This window comes from Pelophylax lessonae (genome assembly GCF_965119305.1).
Source record: "Pelophylax lessonae genome assembly, chromosome: 9".
NCBI lineage: Eukaryota > Metazoa > Chordata > Amphibia > Anura > Ranidae > Pelophylax > Pelophylax lessonae.
The window spans coordinates 148,661,716-148,679,283 of NC_138776.1; positions in this window are offsets into that span (position 1 = coordinate 148,661,716).

The following is a 17,568-nucleotide window of genomic DNA, read 5'->3' on the forward strand; positions in this document are numbered from 1 at the left end:
TTCCCTGTGCAACACAGGGTTCATACTGATGTTTGTAAGGAAAACACCTGTAGCACCCTACAGTTAGGTGCTAGGTAAATGCATAGTGGGCCTTGTTTGCCTAACAGAAGGGCCATGATTTCTTTTTAGTCAAGGTGTCTTGGCTCTCAGGTGTCTGCTGAGGGGGGAGTCTCCCCATTGGCTCTGTGAAGAGGTTTCTCATGGGCCCTGAAGAGTCACAAAAGAGTTTACAAAGAGCTACCTCAAGCCAGCGCAGGGCTGGAGGGAGCTGTTCAGTGACTTTTGAGCAAAGTAGGGTCCGGAGTCAAGTGTTCTACCGTCCTGGATCTTCTGAATTAAGGTTGAAGTTCCAGCACAGTTGTCAGTGTTACAGTATATCCAAGCGTCGGCTGGCGTCAAGACAGCGCTGACAGGCATTTTTGCTAGAAGAGTCCCGAAATTGTACCTAATTGAGCCAGAGGAATATCCCACTCATTCCCTTCTTCTATCCCCAAAATATAATAAAACACACAAACCAAAGATGCTGGAATTGTCATTGTCTCCGTTCTCACAGCTCAAATGTGCTGGGAGTGTTGTAGCAATGGCAGACCCACCTCAGGCCCAATGCCTGGAAAACCTGCTACACACCACAACCCCAAAAAATCAAAAGAAAAGTATAAGACCAATAAAAACATCAAAAGCATCACTCCTCCCTAATGATGTCACATCTGCCCTAACAAGGTCTCCAAAGTAACAATAAAACATGCTGCTGCCATCTGAATGAGCGCTGAGGGCTATTGTCTCATATAGTCACAGGAAGGGCAATAAACCCACCCCCCCCCCAGCATCATGTAACAGGCATGTTCCTCCATTGTCCCATGTAGCCATCCTCCACCCACTCTCAAGATGACTCGCACGCATGTGCACAGCCACATTGCATGATGATGTCCCCACGAGCTGTGCATGTGCAGAGGTCCCCCAATGTGGTCCACAACGTCTACCCTCGCAACAAGTGCCCGGGAGCCTCAAATGAGTTAATCATTCACAGCAGGGGACTCCCCAAAATGTTGATACCATAGCCTCGTGCACAACCTGCTGAGAGGGCACCTAGAGAAGAGGAGTGGACAGCATCGGCGGGGAACCCCATGAATACCTGCAAATTTAATTCTTTATCTATCCTCTGGGGAAAACAGTATTCCGTTTTATAAATCCAAAACTTCTCTTTTTGTAAAAGAATGATATTCAAATCCCCACGTTTTTTAATGTATAACTAAAGGCAAAACTTTTTGTGTTAGTGAAGGGAAAAAGGGAGCAGCCATTTTATTTATCAAACCTTTACTTATGATTATCAAACTTGTATTTATGATTAAGCAGATATATTGGATGTAAGCGTTGTTAGAAGTCATATTGTATATATAACAGCTGTTGTGTTCAAATGCCATTTACCCCTTCAGCTGTATAGATTGCTATCTAGGCCTTTGAAGAACTGTTCAGCTAAACAACTACTGGAAGTAACAAGCCTATGTGAACAACTATTTCAATCAAGATGTGACTTCAAAGAAACTTTAGATAGGTCCCACCCTTTGTAAAACATATAAAATGTCTTTAGCCAGGTAGAGCAATTGTTTTGAAACCAACACTATGTAATGTGACTGTGATTTATCTCCAAACATGTCGTTCTACCTACATGTTTGTAAATAAAATATATATTTTTCAATCTGGCTTTAGCAGTCAAAATGTTACTGAAACCCATGAGTTTTGGGGTTACCCCTACATTAGGTTTGGATAGAGTGGAGAGGGATTAGAACACCTGTCAGGCTTTATTGCTGTCTGTGCCCGTTAACCACTTAAGCCCCGGAAGATTTTACCCCCTTCCTGACCAGGGGGTATTTTGCGATTCGGCACTGCGTGACTTTAACGGACAATTGCGCGGTCGTGCGACGCTGTACCTAAACAAATTTGGCGTCCTTTTTTTCCCACAGAGCTTTCTTTTGGCGGTATTTGATCACCTGTGCGATTTTTTTTGATCACGCGCTATAAACAAAAAAAGAGCGTAAATTTTGCAAAAATAGCAATATTTTTCCCTTTTTTTATATGAAATTCCCCCCAAAAAAAATTTAAAAATCAAAATTTTTTAACATTTTCGGCCAATTTGTTTTATGCTACCTATGTTTGGTAAAAAAAAATCGCAAAAAGCGTATTTTGATTGGTTTGCGCAAAAGTTATTGTGTTTACTAACTAAGGGAAAGATTTTTGTCATTTTTGTTGGTTTTTTTTTTAACGCGTAATGGCGGCGATCTGCGATTTTTTTTTTTTTGCGGTACTGCGACATTGCGGCGGACAGATCGGACCCTTGACTGACATTTTTGACACTTTTGGGGTTACCAGTGACATTTCTACAGTAATCAGTGCTATATATATGCACTGTTACTGTAAAAATACACTGGTAGTGAAGGGGTTAACTTTATTTGAGAGGGAGGGGCTGTGTGTGTCCCTAGGGGCGTGATTCTAACTGATTGGCTGTGGCTTCAGCTGTATGCAGAGTGATCAACGGATCTACATAGTAGATCCATATGATCATCTCTCATACAGAGGGGAGAATGACAGGCAGCTTGTTTACACAAGCTGCCTGACTTTCTCCCTCTCCCCCGCCGATCGCAGAGTGGCCGGCGGACATCGGGTCCGCCGGTCACACGCGCGGGGGGGTCCGTGACCACGCGGGAGCGCGCCTCCGGCGGCGCGCGCTCGCTCCCTAGACCCTCACAAGCTAGTGACGTAGCCCTACGTCACTTTGCCTGTGAGGGGCTGACCGCCGCCGTAGATAGTCGTGCGGCGGTCGGCAAGTGGTTAAGGAAATTCGACCCTTTCTATTTGTCCTGTTTACCATTAGCGTTGAAAGTGAAAGTAAAAGAAAAACCCACATTTTGGGGTGTGTATGAAGGGGTTTCCTTCTTGATTAATGCTGTGACCCGTGAGGTGGGACTTGGGAGATTTTGACTCTTTATGTAGGTGTGACTGGGCAGGATTGAATGCTAATTTGTATGTATTCCATCCCACCCACCACCAGAGCTGTGAAGGAGGTTATATAATTTGCAGTCTTCCTGTTTGCTTCCCATTTCACTTCCTATCTGCTACTGCCCTGGCAAGGCCTCATGCACACAGGTTAATAAATGTGCACTTAATCTTGCTGGCAGCAAGGTCCTGCCTAAAAAGTGGTCATTAGTGCATCTCATACCATACAGGCATACACTCATATACAGTATGTCAGTATGAGTTGAGATGCATTCTATGTATTAAGTCATTTATTCAAAATTACTGGAGGCTGAGGTTATTCTACTCCTGCACCACAACTGCCTGGTAAATAACTAATTCAGACCCAGGGGGAGATGTAAACATCAGCAATGTGTAGGTAGTGGCACAGGCTATGCAAGTTAAAGTGGTTCTGAAGGATCATTTTCATAAATTAAGAACATGTTAATACTTACCTGCTCTGCGCAATGGTATGCTGCTCCTTCCTTCCTTCCTCTTCTCAAATCAAATCCTCCGGTCTGAAAGTGGTTAAAGAGGTTGTAAACCCTCTCTAACCACTTTCAGACCGGAGGATTTGGCTGCTCAATGACCAGGCCCTATTTTGCGAGAATTTAACGGACAATTGCGCGGTCGTGTGAAGCTGTACCCAAACGAAATTGACGTCCTTTTTTTTTCCCCACAAATAGAGCTTTCTTTTGGTGGTATTTGATCACCTGTGCAAATTTTTTTTTGCGCTATAAACAAAACAAGAGTGACAATTTTGAGTGACAAGAGTGACACCATACTATATGAAATTCTCAAAAAAAAAAATGTAAAAATCTAAATTTTTTTAAGATATTAGGCCAATTTGTTTTCGGATACATATTTTTGGTAAAATATTTTTATTTTTTATTTTGGATAGTGCAAGAGAAGGTTGTAATGATATCACCTACTGGACACACAAAAAGCTGTAGCTAGCGGCCATGTTGTTCAGTTATCATAGGTCAGCCATGACAGTCTTGCAGAACTGTTACACATTGCAGCAGTGATCTTACCCCCCCCTCTCCTCCTTTAATTCATGGAATGCATAGGTTTAACGCTCACGAACTAGCGCATAGGCCAGTGCAGAGCTGTAAATGGCTAATTCAGTGCTGGCAGGATGTCTGTTTCTGCTGTCCAGGCCTATCGTCATCAAATCCATTAAGACAACATAGCATGCCATAAAAGGATACCCAGAACTAATGGGGATCGTGAAAGGCAATCAGAGATCTCTGCCCAATTCAAAACTTAACAAATGCACACACGATTCATAAACTCAGACATGAACATGACACAATAATAATACATATATATTTGAATGGGGGATGTCGTACTTAAAGAATCAAGGTCATACATGACCACACTAGCACATACAGAAGATAAGATAGCTGTCAGACATTCCCTGGGTGACAGGTTTATCTGAGCTATCCTGTGCTTAGTATCCCTGGACACGAAATTCAATGCTGAACAATAATATATCAGCTTCAAGAATGCAACCAGTACATTTTGCAAGATATGAATAGTGATAAAAAACTGTGTGTAAAGGAGGGACATGAAATTGTCATAAACCCAGGACAGCCCTTGGACACTCCATATTATTGGTCGGGGCATATGTCAACACCCCTTTGATCCCAGAGAAAAAGGGAGATGCCAAGACAGTGGCAAGTTCTCTTTTACCTTCAAATCAGAAACATCTGTCAAGCTTAAGAGACTGAGAACACCTGTCTTATCAAATGAACTCTGATAACACCCAGGACATTGATTGCAAGTATGCTTCCTCCTCAATTCTACCTTATTTTTCTGTTGCTGAATTATGTTATTTCTTTGAAACACTTTTTTTTCTGTAAATATTTTATTTGCACCAACTTTGCCTTTTAATTATTAAAACCATATTTTGAAAAGTGTTAGCTTGCATTAAGAGCTTACGGACAAGGTTAACAAAGAAACTGTCTCCTTAAGAGTGCCACTGTATAGGATAAATCCTATGAAACATACCTGTCTGTGGTGACAGTGTTACAGAAGATTATTCTAAAATCATAGTTGGTATTGCCAAATTATGAGTTTATCCAAAGGGGGTGGTGGCAGTTAAACAGTTAATTGCTTAATTAACCCAGTGACAATTGCTCTCAGGCTGCGGGCACCCAGATTGTGGTCTTGCGAGCTGGAAAATCTTTGCAGGGTGCAGCTAAGAGTGGCATTGTCACATAAGTGACAGCGCGGTGTGAGATTGGCTGGTCCTTTCTCACAAGTTAGTGAGGAGGGCAGGGATCGGATACCTGCGTCCATCACATATTGGCTGGCAGCGTAAGTGGGAAAGTTTTACATTAGAGCATTCAGTGCATTGTTAGGAATTAGCTCTGCACTGAAGGATTGTAACATTTGTGGGAACAGTACTTAGAGACAAGCTGGTGCATGTTTTTATAAAGAGACATACAGCAACAGCTACTTCCTACAGCTCCTTCTATGTCTGCTTTCTGTTCTATCTTTTCTGCTTTCAAACATGTCTGGGTTATCAGAATATAAAAGATGAGCAAAAATTACCTGACTGCTGAGTGTGCATTAAGAGGAACTGACATCAGTGGCAAAAATCATGAAGGCATGATTCATGCCCTACAGGATATCCGGGCAGACCAGAACGTGAGGGGACCTAAATCTGAAGGGGTTCTCGCTACTTCAGGGCCCAGTGGTTAAAAAACGGTCACACAGATTCTGGGCAAGCAGAGACTGACACTGAAGCATCACTGAATGTCAACTACAAGCCACAGCATGAGCAAGCCAGCCCCAGACTTCCTGCAACCAGCATAGACTATCCTCAAATGCAGGAAACACTACAACACATCAGGAAGACGGATCCTATGGTGTACCTGCAGTTTCTTGAGCGCCAGGCTAAGAGAGAAGCTGTACAATGCTGGGCTGCGGCTGAGAGAGAGGTTGCTCAGAGGGAGGTTGATCGCCGCATGAACTGGAAATGGCTAGGCTCCAGCAGCAGTGACAGGCTCAGAACCTTGGATCCCTAGAGCACAGAGACGTCTCTGTGCCTGTGAGCCAGGCAGCCAAATTTCCAGTTATGGAAAAGGACAGTGACATTGACTTCTATCTACTGTCATTTGAAAAAAAACTTGCCATCAGTATCAACGGAACACACAAACAAATGGGGTGCTTGGCGAGAAGTTCGCCAGCCAATGAGCGCCCCATAATGCACTGCGCTGTTGCAGTGCATTGATTGCTGATAATTGGCCAAACATGCACCTGACCTGTATGCTTTGGCAAATCACAGCACAATGTCCTGTCAGAGCCATGATTGGCCAAAGGCAGGGTGCCTTTAGCCAATCATGGCTCAGGGGCTTAGTCCACCCCCCAAACTATAAAAGGCTGCTGCTTACACGGCAGCCGTGTATAGTGTGTGACAATAGAGATTAGGCAGGTAGTTAGCGGATAGTGTGTTCAGTCAGTTTAGTGCAATCAGTGTAGTGTACAGGCATACACCACTTTTAAAATGTATAGATATATTGTAATCTTGGGTCCCCTCTCGGTGCTCCATAAGTTTTATGTCCCTGTCACTTATAGTTCCTGAGCAGTGCCATGTCAAGCTGACCAGGATTTCCCATAGACGCCAATGTTAGACGGGGAGCTGTGCCATGTCAAGCTGACCAATATTTCCCATAGATGCCAATGAGCGCTGAAAGCTTAAAATTGGTCTGGGCAGGAAGGGGGTGAAAGTGCCCTGTACTTAAAGTGGAGTTCCACCCTAAATTTATACTTACCTCCATCTTCTCGCTGCGGGACACCTGAAAAACAAATGGATAATCGCAATTTTTTTTACTTACCTCGTATAGAATAAAATATACTTACCTTACTTCCTTCTTCCTCCCCTCGGCGACCACGGCGATTCGTCACTTCCTTGGCTTTGCAATGATTCCTGGGAGCTGAACGTCATCGCTCCCAGGAATCAATACGCCTGCACCGGTCCCGACGTCAGTTCCGGTGCGCGCGTCATTCCCTTCTAAACCGCTTCTGGGCATGCCCAGAAGCTGTGGAGGGATGACGCGCGCGCACCGGAAGTGACGTCTGGGCCGGTGCAGTGCATCGTGGGACCGAAGAAGACGGAAGAGGACGCAGAAGAGGATTGCGCTGGCTTCAAGCTGCCCACACCTGAGATGGCAGCACTGGACAAGACATTTTCAAGGTAAGTATTTCTCCTAAAAGGTAAGTGCAACCCAGGACAGATCAGAGGCTAGCCATTGTGGAATGTACTAGCCCTGACTGTCCCGGGGGTATTTTTATTAAAAAAAAGTATTCCCAGGGTGGAACACTGCTTTAAGGGGAACCCTATGACAGAAAAAAAAAAAATGGCATGGTCTCCTCCGCAGAATCTATACCAGGCCTCTACCTATTCGCCAAAAAATTGTAAAAAAGTAAAAGCCACAGAACACAGACTTGTTTTTGACAAGTCCTTTATTAAAAAGAAAAAAAAATAGTGTCCCTCGATGTAAATCCATCATCAATCACGACGCTCAAGTCAAGTGACGTCAGAAGGGGGTGGTGCAACCGAGTCATGTAACCAGGTGGCCCTGCCCCTTGCCTATAAAAAAACTGTCAAAGCTGAAGATCGGGCAAATGGTGGGTAGCCACTGAAGAGGCGAATCGTTTTTACATTTTTTTCTATTTTTCGGGACCGGCGGGCGTCGTGATTGAAAACTGATTTACATAGAGGGACACTATTTTTTTTACTTTTTAATAAAGGACTTGTCAAAACTGTGTTCTGTGGTGTTTACTTTTTTACACTTTTTTTGTGAATGGGTAGGGGTACGATGTACCCGATACCCATTCACATAAGGGGGGGGGTAGGATCTGGGGCCCTCTTGTTAAAGGGGGCTTCCAAAACCCCGATAAGCCCCCACCCGCAGACACTGACAAACACAACGCCCCCAGGCAGGATATTTAAAGGAAATTTTAATTTTTATTGTTTCACTTTAATCACTGCTCCTTTAAAAACAATAATTTAAAAAAAAAATGTTTTTGCATTGATACATGTCCCCCAGTATAACTTGCATATAAGCCTTTAAAATTAGGACTTTTGATTTTTCATTTTTCTATCCCATAGACTTACTTATAGAGTTTGCATGTTTGCTAGAACTTTTTCCCTGCTCAAGATGTTCTGGTGCGAACCGAACAGGGGGGTGTTCGGCCCATCACTACTGGACACACAAAAAGCTGTAGCTAAAGGCCATGTTGTTCAGTTATCATAATAGGTCAGCCATGATAGTCTTGCAGAACAGTTGCGCATTGCAACAGTGATCTTAACCCATATGCGCTGAGTTCTTTTGGCTTAAGAGCTGGTTGCCGGAATTGATTTGTAAGAAATTGCTGTCAGGTTTTTCTTTCCACCGGGAAGGGGGGTTCTTGTTTGGAGTGGGTTTGGATTCATATATTCTATTATAAGATCTCTGGAAGAAAGAGCTCTCTTCTTCCTCTTAAGAAGAAGGGTAAGCATCCCACACTTAGGGCAGGGGCTTCTTCTATGTCAGGATTGATTTCCTCCGCACAATCCTTTCGCCATTTTCAGGCTGCGTCCTCTAGGGCAAAGTTTTAGGGTCAGTTTTGTAAGAGAAACTGGGCCTCTAAGTCAGTAAAATCAGACCCTAAGTCTACTTTGCTTAGAAGGGAAGCCCCCCACTCGCTTGGGTGGGGAGAGGTCTTCTGGAGTTTGCGGAAGCATGGAGGGAGGATTTGCCTTAAGTTCTTTGTTTTGCTGTAGATCCCTTGAAGCAGTCTATTCAGCAGATCTTGAGCCTGGGGTTGTTTGCTATCCATATGCGCTTAGTTATTTTGGCTTACGAGCTGGTTGCCCAAATTGACTTGTAAGAAATTGCTGGCATATTTTCCTTTCCACCGGGAAGAGGGGGAGGGGGGTTGTTTGAAGTGGGTTTGGATTCATATATTCTATTAAAAGATCTCTGAAGGAAAGCGCTCTCTTCTTCCTCTTAAGGAGAAGAGTAAGCATCCAGCACGTAGGGCAGGGGCTTCCTCTGTGTCAGGATTGATATCCTCCGCACAATCCTCTTGGCATTTTCAGGCTGCGTCCTCTAGGGCAAAGTTTTAGAGTCAGTTTTGTAAGAGAAACCGGGCCTCTAAGTCAGTAAAATCAGACCCTGCGTCTACTTTGCTGTGAAGGGACGCCTCCTGCTCGCTTGAGTGGGGAGACGTCTGCTGGAGTTTGCGGAGGAAGGATTTCCCTTAAGTTCTCTGTTTTGCTGTAGATCCCTTGAAGCAGTCTGTTCACCAGATCTTGAGCCTGGGGTTGTTAGCCATCCATATGAGCTGAGTTCTTTTGGCTTAAGAGCTGGTTACCCAAATTGACTTGTAAGAAATTGCTGGCCATTTTTCCTTTCCACTGGGAATGGGGGTGCTTGTTTGAAGTGGGTTTGGATTAATATATTCTATTATAAGATCTCTGGAGGAAAGAGCTCTCTTCTTCCTTTTAAGAAGAAGGGTAAGTATCCAGCATGTAGGGCAGGGGCTTCCTCTATGTCAGGATTGATTTTCTCTGCTCAGTCCTTTCGCCATATTCAGGCTGCGTCCTCTAGGGAAAAGTCTCAGAGTCAGTTTTGCAAGAGAAACCGGGCCTCTAAGTCAGCAAAATCAGACCCTAAATCTACTTTGCTGTGAAGGGACGCCCCCACTCACTTGAATGGGGAGACGTCTGCAGTACGGCTACAAGTTGGAGTTTTGAGAATTTCTTCCTGCATACTTCGAGATTAAATGTTTCTGCAGCCGCAAAAAAAGGTGTTTGCTGTTGCAGACATTGCATCACCTCTGGTCTCTGTTTCAGTGGCAGCTCAAAGTTTTGGACTTACTCACACTTTTATTGCTGGTGACATTGATAATAAGGAAAGTTAGGGAATTTCCTTAATGGGGACACAGCAAAAAAAAAAAAAAGAAACAATAACAAAAAAACCTGCAGTGGTTCCTATCCCCTGCTGTTATGTTTTACCTTTTAGTTTTTAGTTTTACATTAAGCTTAGTAAAGCCAGGTGGAATGCACTTTACAAAAGGGAGCTTGTCCAGTGAGCCTGTCCTTTAAGGTAGAGGCTCCGGGGCTATTATCTTTGTTCTGTATTTTCTAACTAGTGAGTCACTGTCCTGGTACATCTAATATACATGGTTGTTTGTAATATCCACATATTATGGCTTCTCATGAAGACTGGTTTTACCAGCGAACAGCAATTAAACTGCATTCTTTATTTCTTTATAAGCTGTTCTGTGTGATCAACCTTTGTCAAGAATGTGAAACATTTAAAGCACTGCTAAACAGATAAATAAGGTATCTGTGTTACAGTATAACATGTATGTGATATATTTTAGCTATGAGGTAACACATAATAAAATACATGTTCAGTTTGGTACACACAATGATACCAAACAGCATTAATCCCGATTAAATAGGCTGACGAACTGATTAAAAAATTGAAGATGCATGATATTATTTACAGAAAAAAAAATATCACCAGGTATGAAGAACCTTTTATTTGTACAAACCAGTCTGTCCAGGACATTTTAAAATATCTTTAATAATTTATCTCTTTTCACACTTTCTTTGCTTTACTCTGTGACATACCAAAGGCCTGCAGATATACATGAGGCAATTGTTTTTAGTTTTATTATTTTTCAGGAGCATATTTCAATGAGTTGTAGGCAGGGGCGTACCTAGAGCATTTGGCACCCGGGGCGGATCCTATATCTGGCACCCCCCCCCCCAGGCAACGAACATTGACGTGTCATGTGTAAAATGTATGGAGACCCCCTTTTACATTACACAGAACCCTTACCCCTGGACCCCTTTACATTACACAGCCCCTGTACCCCTGGACCCCTTTACATTACACAGCCCCCTTACCCCTGGACCCCTTTACATTACACAGCCTCCTTACCTCTGGACCCCTTTACATTACACAGCCCCTGTACATTACACAGCCCCCTTACCCCTGGACCCCTTTACATTACACAGCCCCCTTACCCCTGGACCCCTTTACATTACACAGCCCCTGTACCCCTGGACCCCTTTACATTACACTGCCCCCTTACCCCTGGACCCCTTTACATTACACTGCCCCCTTACCCCTGGACCCCTTTACATTACACAGCCCCCTTACCTCTGGACCCCTTTACATTACACAGCCCCTGTACATTACACAGCCCCCTTACCCCTGGACCCCTTTACATTACACAGCCCCCTTACCCCTGGACCCCTTTACATTACACTGCCCCCTTACCCCTGGACCCCTTTACATTACACTGCCCCCTTACCCCTGGACCCCTTTACATTACACAGCCCCCTTACCTCTGGACCCCTTTACATTACACAGCCCCTGTACATTACACAGCCCCCTTACCCCTGGACCCCTTTACATTACACAGCCCCCTTACCCCTGGACCCCTTTACATTACACAGCCCCTGTACCCCTGGACCCCTTTACATTACACAGCCCCCTTACCCCTGGACCCCTTTACATTACACTGCCCCCTTACCCCTGGACCCCTTTACATTACACTGCCCCCTTACCCCTGGACCCCTTTACATTACACAGCCCCTGTACCCCCGGACCCCTTTACATTACAATGCCCCCTTACCCCTGGACCCCTTTACATTACACAGCCCCCCATTGGAACCCTTTACATTACACAGCCCCATCCCCCATACAACCCTTTACATTACACAGCCCCCCAATATAACCCCTTTACAATACAAAGCCCCCACCAATAGAACCCCTCTACAATAAATCCCCCCATAGAACCCCTATACAATACAAAGCCCCCCCATAGAACCCCTATACAATACAAAGCCCCCCCCATAGAACCCCTATACAATACAAAGCCCCCCCCCCCATACAACCCCTATACAATACAAAGCCACCCCCCCAAAAAAAGAACCCCTTTACAATACAAAGTCACCCCCCCTCAAAATAACCCCTTTACAATACAAAGCCCCCCCCGCCCCCCCTCAAAATAACCCCTTTACAATACAAAGCCCCCCCCCGCCCCCCCCTCAAAATAACCCCTTTACAATACAAAGCCCCCCCGCCCCCCCTCAAAATAACCCCTTTACAATACAAAGCCCCCCCGCCCCCCTCAAAATAACCCCTTTACAATACAAAGCCCCCCGCCCCCCCCTCTCAAAATAACCCCTTTACAATACAAAGCCCCCCCGCCCCCCCCCTTCAAAATAACCCCTTTACAATACAAAGCCCCCCCCCTCAAAATAACCCCTTTACAATACAAAGCCGCCCCCCCCCCTACCTTTTTTGGAGGGGAGCGGAGGAGGAGGAACTGTTTAAAGCAGAGAGGATGTGAGAGACTCACTGTCACTCCCGAGCCCTGAATACACAGCGATCGGCGCCTCAGCGGGAACTGCAGAAGTTACTATGCTGGTTAATGAGCAGGTGATTGGTTGATAGGCGGTCCTAGCAACCAATCGCCTTCTCATTAACCAGCATAGTAAACTGCGGCAGCGCCGATCGCTGTGTATTCAGGGCTCGGGAGTGACAGTGAGTCTCTCACATCCTCTCTGCTTTAAACAGTTCCTCCTCCTCCGCGGTGGAAGCAGTCTGGCGGCCGACCCCGGGTGTCACCCTGATCTTCCCTGACACACTGACACCCCCCTAATGTGTGGCACCCGGGGCGGACCGCCCCCCGCCCCCCCCTATTGGTACGCTACTGGTTGTAGGTAGAGTTGCACGATTCTGGATAAAATGAGAATCACAATTTTTTTGCTTAACCACTTAACGTCTGCTCACATTGCTGCTACTGCAGCAATGTGGCTCGTTATCCTCTAGCGACGTAGTACTACGTCGCTAGACTCCTCCCCCTGTAGGCAGCGCTCGCGTGCCGCCGGAGGCGCGCTCCCGCTGTTTTCAGTCACAGCGGGAGTCGGGCCAGGGGAGGAGCGATCGCCGCTGCTCTTCCCCGATCGTCGGGGAATCTAGTTTGGAGATCCGCCCGCTTGTGTAAACAGAGCGGGCGGATCTCCTAAGTGACAGGGAGTGACAGATCGCAGTGTTCAGCATAGCTGAACACTGCGATCTGTCCCTGTCTCACTCAGTCACCTCCCCCCACACACGTCAGTAAGCACCAGGCATACATTAACCCCTCCCTCACCAATAAAATGAACCCCTTCCCTGCCAGTGTCATTTTTACAGTAACAGTGCATATATATAGCACTGATTACTGCAGTAATGTCACTGGTACCCCCAAAAGTGTCAAAAATGTCAGTCAAGGGTCCGATCTGTCCACCGCAATGTCGCAGTCCCACAAAAAAAATCGCAGATCGCCGCCATTATTTGTTAAAAAAAAACCACCAAAATGACAAAAATCTTTCCCTTAGTTAGTAAACGCAATAACTTTTGCGCAAACCAATCAAAATACACTTATTGTGATTTTTTTACCAAACATAGGTAGCAGAAAACAAATTGGCCAAAAATTTTAAAAAATTTTGATTTTTACATTTTTTTGGGGGGAATTTCATATAAAAAAATGTTAAAAATATTGTTATTTTTTCCAAATTAAAAGGTTTTTTTTTGTTTATAGCGCAAAAAGTAAAAATCGCACAGGTGATCAAATACCACCAAAAGAAAGCTCTGTTTGTGGGAAAAAAAGGACGTAAATTTTGTTTGGGTACAGCATCGCACGACCGCGTAATTGTCCGTTAAAGTTGCACAGCGCCGAATCGCAAAAAGTGGCCCAGACGTAAGACAGCAAAATCCTCTAGTGGTAAAGTGGTTAAAATAAAGATCATGATTCTCGGCATGAAATAAAAAAACAAAAAAGGTCTACCCTGCGCATATGTGAATAAATTAGATATTTGAGTGAAAAACACCCCTTATATACTGCAGCTGCTGCTCATCACTGTAACGCTCCTGCGTTTTTAGTATAGGCTGGATTTACAGCTGCAAAATCTCCACTCAGTAGTCATGTAGAGATGTGTTGAATACCAGATCCAACTCTCCAGGACTCATCACCGTGGGCCTGTCAGCTTCAACATACAGATATATACACACTCAATGAGATGTTCCTGGAGTGATAGTATGTATATGATAGTATGAAGGTGATGTGCTGAAGGGACAGGTGTGAACAGTGACAAGGATGGTAATCACTTGATAGGTTTTGTATAGGAGAGTTCAAGATGGTATTAGGAATGCAGATAGGTTAGTATCGAGTATGCTAACAGGTGGTGAGGACAGCAGATGATAAATATAGGATAGACTAACCCAGTGCAAGGATAGATAGTAGTAGACAGGAGAGCTAGCAATCTATGCAGCAGTGCAGATGATAGATGCTAGTAGGCTGAAGAGCTAGCAATCTATGTAACAGTGCAGATGATAGGATAGTATAGATAGGTAGTAACAGTCCTTAATGTGCATAGGTAGATAGTGCAATAAGGTTATGGAGGGTTCCCCTGCGGGGTACTTATCACTTGTAATGTTAGTAGTTTAGAGAGGTCCAGTAGATGAGGAATGATCTGGTAGCGAGATACAGGGATTGGTAGCGAGGTTCCGGTCTGCTCCAGGTAAAGGGAATGGCTGGAGGTTCCGATCGAGAGACAGGCTTGAAAGCATGTGGATAACAAGGCAGGTTGAACGAACAATGTGAGTGAGACCGCCGGCGGTTGAAATAGCCGCTCTGCGGCGCTCAGCAGTGACATCATCATTCTTAAAGGTATATGCGTACCACCTGAAGAGAAAGGTGGGACGCATTACAGAGGAAAGTGGTGATTAAGGGTACCGGAGGTACCAGAATCTTACAATCACCAAGTGAAAAAAATTAATAAATATATAAACACAGCGCTAAAAACAGTAGTCTAGTGATCTAAACATTAAATAAACCAGTGAAAAATGATGTGCTATACATATACATGTCCATAAATAAAATTATGAAGAATATATAAAAATATGAATATAATCGTGTCCAAATAAATTTCAGTGAAAAACACAAATGTCCACTTTGCAAATTCTTTGTGCAAATGTTGTATAATGAAGTGCTCCCAAGTGCTTTATGAATAAATCCACACGTGTCCTTTTCCCCACACGTGAGTCCACTTACCAGATTGTATGGACCCCTTAAGGCCTTATGGTCTTGGGGTGGGGTCTGACAGGCTTTAGGGTAAGTGGATAAGCTTGGGTGTCTTCAGGATAGCAGTTTCAGGTTCTCGTAGAGTAGCGCCATGGTCCACTAATGTTCACAGACTTACACAACGGAATGTACGGTATAAACCGGTCTTGCACCTGTGTGTTAATTTTTGTTTAATGCTTAATGGCTGGCTTGCTGGCACCCTGTGGTGGGTGGCTGACTGGCTGGCACCCTGTGGTGGGTGGTTGGCTGGCTGGCACCCTGTGGTAGGTGGGTGGCTGGCTGGTACAGGGCCTGTGGGCGACTGGCTGGTACAGTGCCTGTGGCTGGGTGGTACAGGGCCTGTGGGTGGCTGGCTGTCTGGCACCCTGTCTGCGGGTGGCTGGCTGTCTGGCACCCTGTGGTGGGTGGCTGGTACAAGGCCTGTGGGTGGCTGGCTGGTACAGTGCCTGTGGCTGGCTGGTACAGGGCCTGTGGGTGGCTGGCTGGTACAGGGCCTGTGGGTGGCTGGCTCGCTCGCCGGTACAATGCCTGTGGCCTGCTGGCTGTGGTACAGGGCCTGTGGATGTGGGTGGGTGGCTGGCACCGGGCTGCTGTGGGTGGGAGTACGGCTGTGATATACTCCTGCGAGACTAGTCCCAACTCCAGACGAGGCTGTCCAAGGCGAGGTAGGCGGCCTAAGAGGGCAGAATGACGTCATAAAAATATCGGCAATATCGGGGAAAGTGCATATCGCATAAGCGCATGTGTATGTGAACAATAGCACCACACCTGATTTATATCGGCATACATGTTGGAGTGAGTGCAATGATTTTAGTCCCCTTGTTTACAGTTACCTCTACACTCAAGAGCTATAAATACATTTAAACTCACTTTTTTCATATAATAAACTAAATGTAAACTAGAATGTACCTTCTATCTCTCTTCCTTTGTTTAATCTTTAAAATGCAAGCTTTTTTTTCCCTGCTATTATCAGGCTTCCTGTTCTAAAGTGGCTTTATTTGTTCTCCATGCCCCCCTTGTGTATGTGATCGTAGCCACCCTCTGCCATTGGGAAGCCCCTGAGAATGATACTTCTGCACATTCATGCTGGACTTACATTGTCCCAGTGCCTGACTTTATTCCAGAAAAACACTTTTAGGAGGTTCTGGGATTTCAATGCTTATTCCAATAGTTAAAACGTAAGCAAATCAAACAAACTCGCTGGCTGGGGTAGGACAGCTTTCAGACATACATTAATGGGTGCAATAATAGAATCAATTCAAAGTATAGATATACATACAAATGTAGACCAAACCACAGTAATAAAAAACAGCCAATGTATTTTGGGGGGCAACTAAACACCCCTTTTATCAAGGCTTGGCAAAATAAATGTGGACTTGAGGACTTGAATAGACCCAAAAGACAATATAACTGATCAATATTTGATTTCAAGAATGGGAGGTGTAAACTACTAGGAGCAAGAGAAAAAGGTTTTTATGGCAGAAGAGAGTTTGCAAAAAAAAAAAAAAATATATATATATATATATATATATATATATATATATATATATATATATATATATATATATATATATATATATGTTGGCCAACAAAATACCTAAATACCTCCTAGCATTGTTTATTTTCTTTTTTTCAGTTCCAATTCAAAGCTCCCTCACCTTGAGCACCCAAATGCTATACGGATTACCTATGGTAATTCTAGGTGGGTCTTCTGCAATGCCACGCTATGCATTGGCTTTGTCCTGAATGTGCACAAAGCATCCTTGCATTACATGCACTTTCAGTATATAAATTATAACAAGCTGCAAATTAAACAATTTACTTCTTTTCAAACAAAAAAGAAGACACAAGTAGCTAATTGTTCTTGTGACAAGTTTATGACTGAATTTTGTGTTATGTTTGTAGTTTGCCAGTGAAAGTGATAAATTTTTTCCGGGCTGAATAGGTCTTATTTTTAAGTTATATGCAGTACCTAGTTGCAACCACTAGAGGGCAGAGATAGTAAGACTTTAACTCTAGTTATCTTATTATATGTGAGCAGTTTAAACCTACACTGAAGATGTTTTAAGAAAAATGTTAAAACTCTGGGAGATCTGAAATTGCACCAGGCATATGTTTTTACAGTCATTTTTTAATATCGGTCAAATCAGTTGTGATAATTGCATCTTCGTATGAGCACATATTATGAATACTAAAAATATTTTTAAGCAATCATTTTTGTTTATTTTTTATTTTTTTATCTGCCTTTTTGCTAGTTTCAGCTACTGAAATTTTCAAAGATTATTTCATTTGCAGAACTGGGTGTTGAACTGGAATGCTTAGGAGACATAGTTCAGCCAGATAAAGGAGAGGGTTTGAGGGCCGAAGAGTAGTAAGAATGGCAATAATGGCATCCAGCCCTGCTGCAGGCAACCT